Source organism: Malaya genurostris, chromosome 1 (assembly GCF_030247185.1).
Source record: "Malaya genurostris strain Urasoe2022 chromosome 1, Malgen_1.1, whole genome shotgun sequence".
In the NCBI taxonomy this organism is placed as follows: Eukaryota; Metazoa; Arthropoda; class Insecta; order Diptera; family Culicidae; genus Malaya; species Malaya genurostris.
In genome coordinates this window covers 106,773,648-106,786,246 of record NC_080570.1, presented here as the reverse complement: position 1 = coordinate 106,786,246, position 12,599 = coordinate 106,773,648, and the positions used below count along the sequence as shown (strand labels likewise).

Below are 12,599 nucleotides of genomic sequence, written 5' to 3'. Positions count from 1 at the left end.
TTTGCATGCCACCACTTTAAAGAAAACATCTACTTTTACAGGATGGGGGGGGGGGGGGGGAAGCCAACACTATTCCGATTGCCGAAAAACAAAAAATTAAAATTACGAAATTTGATTTGTGTTAAAACTCAGTGGAAATATATATATAATCAGTCATGAGTCTACGATTGTTTACGAAATCTGATTTTGTGTTAAAACTCAGTGGAAGTAATGCATTAGTGAAATGATATGAAATGATAACAATTGAGTGTTAGTTACAGTTTATAGTTATGCGCATGCAGATTTATTGAGAGATTAGTCCTAGAAGAGGTAAAAGCCCTGGCCAACGTGTGCGTCCAACGTATTCATCGCGGTCTTGCAAGAAGGAAGGATGTCGGTAGCATAGCAAAGCTACCTAAGAGAACGAGAGGGTGTGGTCGAATGCGGTGGCAAGTCGAAGACAAAGGGGACCGTGGACCCATCACGATGTCGGAAACATGAACACAAGAGCCAGTAAATCGGAAGGAGGTGCAGATTCGGTATTGGGGACCATAGCAACGAATTGAAGTAGAACGCAGTCAACACAGTAAAAGACGATGCGCGGGTGCAGCACAACAGTCCAAAGTGCTATCGCATATCTCTCACGGAATAAGACAAGAAGGAAGTAAACGTAGTCGACACCGTAGGAAATGATCTGCGCGGGGGTGGCACAACAATACAAGGTACTACCCCGTCTTTCATTCAGTGGGCATCGTCAAAGCTCAACTGAGTGCCATAAACAAGCAAAGGAAAAGAATTCAATGATCATTGGGAAAGCGACCACGAAACCAGACGTAACATTTTTTGGAGATGCGCTAGAAGCCTCAACTCATCGGACAGAATAATGCAGCAGTTTCGATGATAATTAAAACTCAAACGAAACAGCGATTAATTCCTAAACTATGGTCAACAAACCGAAGGATACTGAGATGAGAACCAGACGAGAAGAAGGAGCCACCATGGAGGAAATGACACGGCACCCAGAGTCCAAGACTAGCAACCGTTCGATCACCCCACCACACAGAGAAGGTACAGACAAAAGCAACTACAAGGCGGCACTGGGTTTGGAATGGAAGCACACGCTACGGCATTATAAGGTTAGGGAAGCTAACGTCATCAAATATTTAAATGAAACAAAGTGCATATGTAAACAGAAAAAAAACACATAAATATGTAAACAAAAAAATAAATAGGATCAAAAAATTATTAATCTTTTGTAACGGCAATCTTAGGTTTTACATTTAGTTAGCATAACGGGTTAAGTTATTACCCGCGCAATCAACTTGATGGTAGCATCAAGCTCAGTAAGTAAGGGGGCATGCAGCAGCCCTAATTTTTCCAAAGAAATCTTTATCTAGTACAGACAGTAGACCAGTAGAGTAATAACTGATAACGATGATGACAGTGTATCGATATTCATCAATCATACAGAAGTAATTCTTACATTTACTTACATTGTAACTGCAGCAGCCCTAATTTTTCCATAAAAATCTTTATCTTAGCTAGTACAGGCAGTAGAACAGTTGAGTCATTGTAATGCCCACGGCTGGCTATTTCAACATATTGCATCAGCCAGAAAAAACTGTATCACCGATCGAATTAATTGATTATGTACATAAGCGACGCGATCGCAGTGAATTCACGTAGGTGGTAGTTTAGTCTACCAGACATATATATATATATATATATATATATATATATATATATATATATATATATATATATATATATATATATATATATATATATATATATATTAGTCTACCAGACATATATATATACATATATATATATATATATATATATATATATATATATATATATATATATATATATATATATATATATATAAGTTAACAGCCAGCGTTTCCCAAGAACGTCACCAATAGCAGACGATCGAGATTCCCACGGAATGAAGACCGCAGCATCAACAACAATCGTCGCCCCAGCATCAGTCACGTACACGGTAAACAAATCTTGTATCGCGTTACCGGCGCTAGGGAATAGTAAATCGACAGGGTTCTCACGATCGGCAGCTAGCTAGGTTAGGCTTAGAGTAAAGTTAGAACAAAAATAAAGTTAGTTTCAGTTTAACCTTAGAAGTGAAAAGTGTTCTCTCTTTTTAAAAACCCCTTTGCGAGGGTAGATATTTTAAATGGCGCAGTCGTTCGGATTGTAGTGCGGTTTTTTTTCAAGTGATTTCTTTCGGCACGAAGAGCCATCCCCGAAGGTACATCGGTGATTAGTGAAGAGATCCAGAAGAAGCTGCACCGGACCCATCACCTAGTTATCAGCGAGAGAATATCGCAACCTAACCGTAAGTAATTTTAATCTTTTAATTAACTATTATCACATAAGTTTAACGCATCTAACATTTCTTAGCTATTGCCTAAAAGTGAGTTATTGACATTGTAGTGAAGTGAAATTAATTTTAATTAAACAAATCAGTGAAAATGGAACAGCACATCGCTGCTCTTAATCAACAGATCGCCTCACAGGAGGACGAAATTCAACAATTAAGAATGGAGCTTCTAGGTGCATCAGAAGCTGCCCAAGCGGCTCAAGTAGCAGCTGCCGAGGCTAGAACAAATATGCTACCTCGAGCTGCAGGAGATCCCGAGAGTATTTTAAAATCTCTCCAGACTCCCCAGATCATTCGAGACCTTCCCAGTTTCGATGGAAACCCAATAAAATTGCATTCTTTTATTAGAGCCATTGATAGTTTAATGCCAACTATCAATAGAGCTGTTGGAACAGATTGCCACCAAGTTTGGATTCAAGCAATTCGAACCAAAATAGTGGGAGAAGCAGACAATATTCTAGAATTGTACGGTACAAATTTGAATTGGACCGACATAAAGCAAAATTTAATTACTCATTATAGCGACCGACGGGATGAGGTGTCTTTGACACGCGACCTCTTCGCTATTCACCAAGTGAACACTGTAGAAGAATTCTACAGCAAAATCTCGCATGTGGTGTCTCTGTTAGTGAATTTGCTGAACATCAGTGAAGAGCACACAGCTGTGAAAGCTGCGAAGAACAATTTTTATCAACAGCTAGGACTAAAAGTATTTTTGGGAGGATTAAAGGATCCGTTAGGACCAATAATCCGGGCTCAGGCCCCAACAAATTTAAAGGATGCTCTTCGATTATGCATCGAAGAAAGCAATTACTCTCACACGCGAAATAAACCATTTGGCACACCTCCACCAATTCCACAAAAGCCAAATTCATCTCCACAATGGCCCATTAAACCGTTTAACAACAGATCACAATTTCCACCATTTTCACCAAAACCCGTTCAATTTCCACCACAACGACCAATTCAATTCACACAACAAAGACCTTTTCCCTTCCAACAACCACGATTCCAATTTCCGCAACAACGACCATTTCCCTTCTCACCGCAAGGACAATTTCAAAATCCCCAACAACGACCATTTCCGTTTCCTCAAAGAGTGACTCAAAACCTACAACCAAAGCCAACTCCAATGGAAGTGGATAGCTCCATTAGAAGTAGGCAGATAAATTATATGAACCGTCCACATTTTCAAATAGAGGAATTTCCAACAAATTGTGATGATTCCTATTTCTATGATCCCAATGAATATTATTATTACGACAATTATAACCAACAATATCAAACTGCGTATGAAAACACTAACGAACCTCCACCAGTCGAAACAAAACCCCAACATTTAGAATCCAATCAAGAAACCGATAGCAAGGAAGCCGAAATTGATGATCTAAATTTTCATCAAGTGGCGGCAGACTTTCATCCGACGTAAATAATTTCATCCCTTACATCGAAATAAACACTTCCAAAGGCTTACTAAAATTTCTCATAGACACAGGTGCAAACAAGAATTACATTAGTACCAAGCACGTAAACCTTCAAAAATGCAGATTTACCGAGCCAACCTCAGTTCAAAATATCAATGGTTGTCATAAAATAAATCAATTTGTTGAATTTAACCCCTTTATTCAGATTCCTGGCACACAAAAATTGAAATTTTATATCTTTGATTTTCATCCTTATTTCGATGGATTAATTGGATACGAGGCGTTACAATTGCTGAAAGCCAATATTCTTACTGCTAGTAACGAACTTCAATTTGCTTCTGGAAAAATTCAAATGCAACGAAAATATCCTCATTCTCAACGAATACAATTAAACTCTAACGAGACGAAATTCGTAAGCTTTCCTGTTAATATCAATAACGGCGATTTCCTAGTATCAGAAGATACTTTTATTTGCAACAATATACTCCTGCACTCAGGCTTGTATAGCGCAGTGAATAGTCGAGCTTGTTTAGCCATAACTAATAGTTCGAACGAGTTATCGCGAATCGATATTAGTCAACCCATGGAATTTGAATTAAATAATTTTGAAACCCAACCTTCACCAAAATTTGCCAAGCCGATAAACCAGCGTTTATTCGATCAATTGCGATTGAATCACTTTAACTCAGACGAAAAATCGAAATTGTTGAACGTCATCAGTAGAAATCAGGGTGTATTTTTGTTAGAAGGAGAACATCTTACCTTTACTAACGCAATAAAACATAGCATCAAAACAAAAGATGATTTGCCTATTTACTCCAAATCGTATCGGTACCCCTTTTGTCATAAGGAGGAAGTACAAAAACAAATTCTCAAAATGCTTGAACAGGGTATTATAAGACACTCTGTCAGCCCTTGGACTTCTCCGGTTTGGATCGTCCCGAAAAAGATGGACGCTTCCGGCCAAAAGAAATGGCGATTGGTAATCGACTATCGGAAGTTAAATGAGAAGACTATCGATGATCGATACCCAATCCCGAACATAACCGACATCCTCGATAAACTCGGGAGATGCAATTATTTTTCTACGCTAGACTTAGCATCCGGTTTCCACCAGATCGAAGTTGAAGCATCAGACATTCCCAAAACGGCTTTTAATGTCGAGAATGGACACTATGAGTTTTTGAGAATGCCCTTTGGACTAAAGAATGCCCCCTCTACGTTTCAGAGAGTAATGGACAACGTTCTAAGAGAACACATTGGCCTAAGATGTTTCATCTATATGGATGATATCATCGTTTTTTCAAGTAGTCTTCAAGAACATCTGGATAATTTGGGAAAAATTTTCGATACACTATCTAGATGCAATATGAAAGTACAATTAGATAAGTGCGAGTTTCTATGTAAAGAAGTTGCATTTTTAGGACACATCGTTACTACTGAAGGAGTTAAGCCAAACCCAGACAAAATTAATATTATTAAAAATTGGCCATTGCCAAAGAGCGAAAAAGAACTTAGAAGCTTTCTTGGAATTTTGGGTTACTATCGAAAATTTATAAAAGATTTTGCGAAAATAGCGAAACCTTTAACAAATTCACTTAGGAAAGGCGAAACCATCATTCATTCTGAAGAGTTCATTAAATCATTTCAAAAATGTAAAGCAATCCTCACTAGTAATGACATACTCCAATACCCAGATTTTGATAAACCTTTCATTTTAACTACAGACGCCTCTAATCATGCAATTGGCGCTGTTCTTTCACAAGGACCTTTGGGTAAAGACAAACCCATCGCGTTTGCTTCACGCACATTGAATAAATCTGAAGAGAATTATTCAACGATCGAAAAAGAACTCTTGGCGATCGTTTGGAGTTGTAAACATTTTCGACCATACCTCTATGGAAGGAAATTTACGCTCTACACCGATCATAAACCGTTAACTTACAGTTTGAATTTAAAAGAACCGAATCAAAGATTGATCCACTGGCGTTTAAGCTTAGCAGAATTCGATTACGATGTTCAATACAAACCTGGAAAACAAAACGTCGTAGCAGACGGATTGTCTAGAGTTGTTCAAGAAATTAACGTTAACGAAAATGAACTATCATCAGATAACGCAACAGTACATTCCGCAGACACGGATGATTCCGAATACATTCCGTGTACTGAAAAACCTTTAAATTATTTCAGTAATCAAATAATCCTTCAAGTTGGCCCCGAAGAAAACAATATTCACGAAGAGGTTTTTCCGAGAGTTCATAGAAGAACAATTACAAAATTAATATTTGGTATCCCTCAATTGATAACAATATTTAAAGATTTTATGGACTTGAAACGCAATAATTGCATATTGTGTCCCGAAAGTTTGATAAATACGATTCAAATAGTATACAAAAATTACTTTAGTCGATGTAAGACTTTCAAAATTTTCATCACGCAGAAACTTTTGGTTGACTTGAAAACCCTCGAGGAACAAAGTGCCACCATTGAACAAACTCATGAATCAGCCCACCGAGGAGTTTGGGAAAACGAAAAACAAATATCCAATCGGTTCTACTTTCCAAAAATGAAGCATAAAATTCAACAGTTCATCAAAATTTGCGAAGTATGTAATCGAAACAAATATGACCGACACCCATACAAAATTAAACTTGGCTCAACACCGAACACGAAAAAACCATTAGAAATAATTCATATTGACATATTTTTAACTCAACCGTACATCTTTTTATCTGCAGTAGATAAGTTCTCTAGATTCGGAGTATTGATCCCAATAAAATCCAGGAATATAGTCGATGTTAGAAGAGGCCTGCTGAAACTTTTCTCAACCTATGGTACACCGGAGCTTATCGTAAGTGATAACGAACCTGCATTTCGATCAGCCGACATAAGAGGTATGGTAAATAATTTGAATGTACAGATGCATTTCGTGCCTGCTAATCACAGTGAAAGTAATGGTTTGGTCGAAAGATTTCATTCAACAGTTGCAGAAATCTTTCGATGTATAAAGCCCCAGTACAATGACCTTACGCACAAAGAAATTTTCTTAATTGCTTGTACTTTGTACAACAACACGATTCATTCAGCCACCGGTTTCAAACCGAGAGAGATTTTCTTTGGGCTAAAGGACGAACACGAACGGCCTCTTGACATTCAGAAAATGATAGAAGAAAGAGACAACTTCTATGATGAGGTAATTTTGGCAAACGATAAGACACGATCAAAAAATTTATCCTTCCACAATAAAGGAAGAGAAGAAGCACCTCACATAGCAGACGAAGAAATAGTTTTCAAAAGGATTCAAGGAATCAAAAAGAAAACTAAAGAAAGATTTTCACCGACTGAAGCTATGGAGGACAAACAAAGAACGATCCTCGATAGGTCCGGCCGGGAAATTCACAAAGAAAACATAAAAAGACTTTGAAATTAATATTTGTCTTTCTTTCAGGATGGACTTTCGGATCATCGCACTCATTTCTCTCATTCCCTTTTCCTATCCTCAATTCATTCAAATACATGACATTTCGAATAATCCGGGTGCGTTAATTATGAAAGTTGGAGAAGGTAGAATTAGTTCAGGCTATGATAAGGTTTTGCACATTATAGAATTAAACCAGTTCCAGAATTCAATTACTACAATTAAAAATGTGTTGAATCGAATCAACAATAAAACAGGAGATTTTTCAAATTTAATCGAATTAAAGCTTTCAATGATAAATGATACATTCATGAGCCTTCTCCCAAGAAACAGAAAGGTAAAAAGATCAATAGAAGTGTTAGGAAGCACTATCAAACTAATCACCGGAAATTTAGACGCCCAGGATTTGAGAAATATTAATGCAGATCTATATGCACTGAAAAACAATGAAAATAGCTTATTAAATGAAAATAACAAACAAATATCTATCAATGCAAATTTTCAAGAACGAATTAATATTGTAAACAATCAGATCAAGGATCATGAGAACAGTTTAGCTAAAATTTTACTTAAAGAAGATTATATCATAACTGAATCCACTAAAATTTCAATCTTATTTCAATTAGATATGCTCTTAAACTCATTACATTCTATAGAAAATAGCTTATCACTCGTCAAGGTCAACATAATAAACAAACAAATTTTATCAAATAGTGAACTAGAGGTCATAGCAGCAAAGCTAACCAAGCAAGGATTCAAGATTGATAGTTTAGACGAAGTTTGCGTGTACCTGACAACTACAGCGTTTTATCAAGGAGATAACATCATTATCAGCATCAATATCCCTAACGTACAGCCTATTGTGTTTGACAAAATGCTTTTATTACCGCTACCTGTGAACAACAAAACAGTGAACATTGACCACAAAGTAATCTTCAAACATGTAAACGAGACGTTAGCCGTTTCTACAGGATGCCAAGAAACGCCCAAAATTACTATCTGTAAACGAGAACTATTGACAAACATCAGTGCAGATGATTGCATCGCACCATTGATTAGAGGTTTGAACGGAAAATGTCCCTTCTCAGAATTGCCACAAACCATCGAATATGAATTACCCGCACCTGGTACCATAATAGTCAAAGCGCTCACCAACAAAATTACATTGAGCAGCACGTGTGGAATTAATCAAAAAGAGTTGAAAGGCATTTTTCTCGTCTCATTCCACAATTGTACCATCATTATTGGAAACAAATTATTTGAAAACTACGAAATTCAATTCCGTCACCCTATTATCGCACCACTAAGGTCAAACCAAATCGCAGAAACACATTTGGAAAAATACGTCAACATAACCCAGTTACATGACCTACATATCGAAACCAGGAAGAACCTTCAATCTTTGGAATTGAAACAACATTTATCAATTGGTTCCTTCATATGCGCAGTTATCCTGATTACAACAATTCTAGGCATCGTTTATCATAAAACCAAAATATCTTCAACAGCATTAGTCGAACGCACGGGTCGTGCTTCTTTAAGGGATGGAGGAGTTAACAGCCAGCGTTTCCCAAGAACGTCACCAATAGCAGACGATCGAGATTCCCACGGAATGAAGACCGCAGCATCAACAACAATCGTCGCCCCAGCATCAGTCACGTACACGGTAAACAAATCTTGTATCGCGTTACCGGCGCTAGGGAATAGTAAATCGACAGGGTTCTCACGATCGGCAGCTAGCTAGGTTAGGCTTAGAGTAAAGTTAGAACAAAAATAAAGTTAGTTTCAGTTTAACCTTAGAAGTGAAAAGTGTTCTCTCTTTTTAAAAACCCCTTTGCGAGGGTAGATATTTTAAATTATATATATATATATATATATATATATATATATATATATATATATATATATATATATATATATATATATATATATATATATATATATATATATATAGGTTTTTGTTAGGTACATATATTTGAGTATAAAAGGGTCGGTTTTTGATTTTATCGGGGCTTCTTGGTTCAACTGTTGGACCCAGAACATCGGATCTCGTCGTTGGTTTTTTCCACTTTGCATCCGTTGGTCGATCTACTTCCTTGTTTGTACCGCAGGCGGGGAATCAGATTAACCAGACGACCAGAATTAGTATCGGCTTGTAACGCAGGACGGTACTAACTGGACGAAGGACTCTTCCCCAAAGACTATAAGCGTGTAGCATTTGTTACGCAGGTGCTGCAAACTATAGATTCTATCTAGACTTAGAGGTGGCTTGTGCCGCAGGACATCTCTAACTAGAACCTTGTTCGACCGTCGGTTAACCGGTAGAAGTGATTACCGTAGAAGCTAGGGCAGAAGTTAGGTCAGGCACAAAGTTATGTGCTGTAGGGAAGATAGGACAGTAAAGTGTAAAAGATATTAGAAGAATAAAAAAAAAACGAGAGAAAAGGAATTTGTGCGATTTTATAAGTGTTTTAAAAAGAAATACCCCCTCTCGCCGCTCGGGCAACGCACATATTTATGAGACAAAGGGAATACCTGCGACAATCTTCCCATGACACAACTCTAACGAAACGTGCTACTTTTCCAGGATAAAGGAAGGCTAATATTATATTGATTGCCGAAGATAAGATAAGGAAAACGAGCAACAAAAGAAACGAAAATGGCTAATCTTTTGTAACGGCAATCTTAGAGATAAATTTTACATTCCGACAACACAACCTTTTGATTTACTACCCGTGCGATCAACTTTATGGAATCATCAGGCTCAGTGAGTAAGGGGGCATGCAACAGCCCTAGTTTTATCATAGATCAAGATCAGGACGCGAAATCATGTCGTAGAGATCTTTCCAAACCATAATTCGTTATACCTTAGCTAGCACAGATAGTATATTAGTAAAGTTTCTACGGTGCTCACGGCTGGCTATTCCAACATATTGCATCAGTCAGTAAAAAACTGTACCACTGAGCGAGGAAAGCATGTTCGGACAAGTTAATTCAATATGTACACAGGAGACACGATCGCGCGGCAATCGCATAAATCCATAGCAATGAAAACATGTATGTTGATTATATGTGGCAGTTAGTTAACCCAAGAATGCGCAGTACGGGTGATTTAGAACACCTTTGCGTAAAACGACAGAAAAGAACATTTCGCATTTAAGAGTTAGCAGTGAATTCCAGATATATGTAAGCTGGAATAAATACAATTTTTGGTTAGGCAGCAATATTTTGAGTATAAAAAGAGCCTTTTCTGAATTTATCGGGGCCTTTTAGATAAACTGTTGGTCCCGAAACACCGCAGCTCGTCGTTGTTGTTCCACTTTGTATCCCTAGGTCGATCTACTTCCTTGTTTGTAACGCAGGCAGGGAATTAGATTAACCACACGACCAGACTTAGTATCGGTTTGTAACGCAGGACGGTACTAACTAGACGAAGGACTCCACCCCAATTAAATCAATCCAATACATGGAGACCTCGACGTGATAGTTCATATCGCGAATTGGGTGAAAACATTATAAATGAATAGAAACGCAACGAGTAATAGAAAACACAGTATTTGCATACCAGCAAATAGTGGTTATTTTTTCTCATCTAACAGTAGATGAAATAAGTTCATAGAATCTTCATTTTCCGAACTTCATCAAGAAATAATGCAGTAATAAAAATGATAACGGACGACATCATTGACATACTGTAATAGAACTAAGACAAACATTAGGAAAAATATTGACACAAGTAAACATAGCAAAGTTAAGTTCCTTTTGTGAAATTTCGCCTTACTGTTTAAACAGACTTCGCAGCCGGTCTGATTTTAAACTGACCGTGCTTTATTTGAAATATAAACATCCCAAAGTAGTTGTCTATCTAACGTCAATATCCTCGAGTCGCGGGAAAATTGAATTCATTTCCCAGGTACGAGCTAGCAACAATTTTAGCTGCCCGAAGACAGAGTAATGAGAGGCAGCAATGTCGTCACATTATACTATGACATGTCCATGTCTAGGCCCAGGACCGCTGGAGAAGAGGCTTAAACAATGGCAAGGGCAATGATGGTCAGAAAACATTATTACAGAAAAAATAAAGTAAACAGTTGCTACACCCTCACCAAATTTTCTATTGAATTTGCCAGCATTGTAGAAAAGTCCAGAACTTCGGGAGAAAGTCGGATGAACCTTCGTCTTAACATCGCGGGCTCAGCTTGTACTAAAAACTTTGGGCTTCACCCGAATTGAAAGTTAGGAGGTTAAAAACCCATAGTTGGGAAGAGTTGTGTGGGAGTCAGTTCAGATAATTCGCGGAATATAGACGTAAGTCTCGGGCGACGACCCGTAGACAGAATTAGAATTGCTGCCGAAAATTTGAATGGTTGATAACAACAAAATGGTTTGAGAGAATGAGAAAATATTTCTCCTAACTCCTCGCTGATGCGAGACGACGCGTGTTGTCGAGGTGAGTAAAATTTAGTAACATTTCTAAAGTTTTTATCTCTTCTTTTTTTTATTATTGTTCTCTCTCTTTTTTTAGCTGGCTCATCTTTAGCGATGGGCGTCAGTGTCGTTTTTTTCTCTTTGACGAATAAAAATTTACTTATCTTGTTCAAATTTTTGCTCGTGCTAATTTCAAGCCGAACAGAGGTCGGAGACTAAATCAAATTTAATTAAATAATTCGGAGAGACGGAGACATTAAAACAAAAACCACACGAACCATTCAAAGCATATCAGAGTCATAGAGAAAAGGCCCTGGTGGAGCTTTTTAGAAGAACAATATGTAGATTGCAAATGCGTCTGTTGAACATTGGAGAGAGACTAAGGAACACAGAAGTCTCCAGAGCCAATCACATTGGAAATCAAAGCGGTAACCACAGCTTTAATAACAACAATTTCACTAGAAACAATCAGAGGCAAGAACATCAAATAATAATTTTACAAGTTCTAGTGGAAGTATTGATCGAGTCAAAATGTTGTCCCTGTGGTTGTTGACCGTCTTCTCCGCTATGCGCGGCCTGTGTCTTCCAGTGACTTCGGGGGGTCACTATTATATCGGACCCTACGGAACGGTGAACCCGTGGCGAATGCTTTCTCCCGAGGCCATCGATTGTAAGTCCGTGGTTGGCAGGAATGGGATCGTCCCTGATGACTCTGATTCGTCAGCCCTAGTGCAACACTGGACCCCTTATATGGTGACTCTTGTTAGTGGGTTCTCTTGTACAGGGATCAAAAAGCGCACTCGTTGCTCTAGGAGTTTCTTCGGTTTCGATTCTGTAACGAGGGAGACGTCGATGTATCTACCCTCCCCGACGCAATGTGGAGAACATTATCAGAAGTATAGAGAAAGTCATATAACAAACGTTGAATCTCCGTTCCCGAACTGTCATT

The 12,599-nt window shown here is 37.9% G+C and overlaps 1 protein-coding gene across 4 annotated transcripts in view; it reads right to left on the bottom strand.

The window, feature by feature from the left end:
• Nucleotides 1-12,599, bottom strand: part of LOC131425320 (midnolin homolog) — a 157,409-nt gene that overhangs the window by 105,768 nt on the left and 39,042 nt on the right. The window contains exon 5 of one of the 4 annotated variants that reach the window (XM_058587127.1): nucleotides 9,189-9,601. The exons of the other annotated variants lie outside the window; for them this stretch is intronic. The gene's annotated coding sequence lies outside the window, so the exon portion shown is untranslated. Of the gene's footprint in view, nucleotides 1-9,188; nucleotides 9,602-12,599 lie in introns of those variants that run through there. 4 annotated transcript variants of the gene reach the window in all.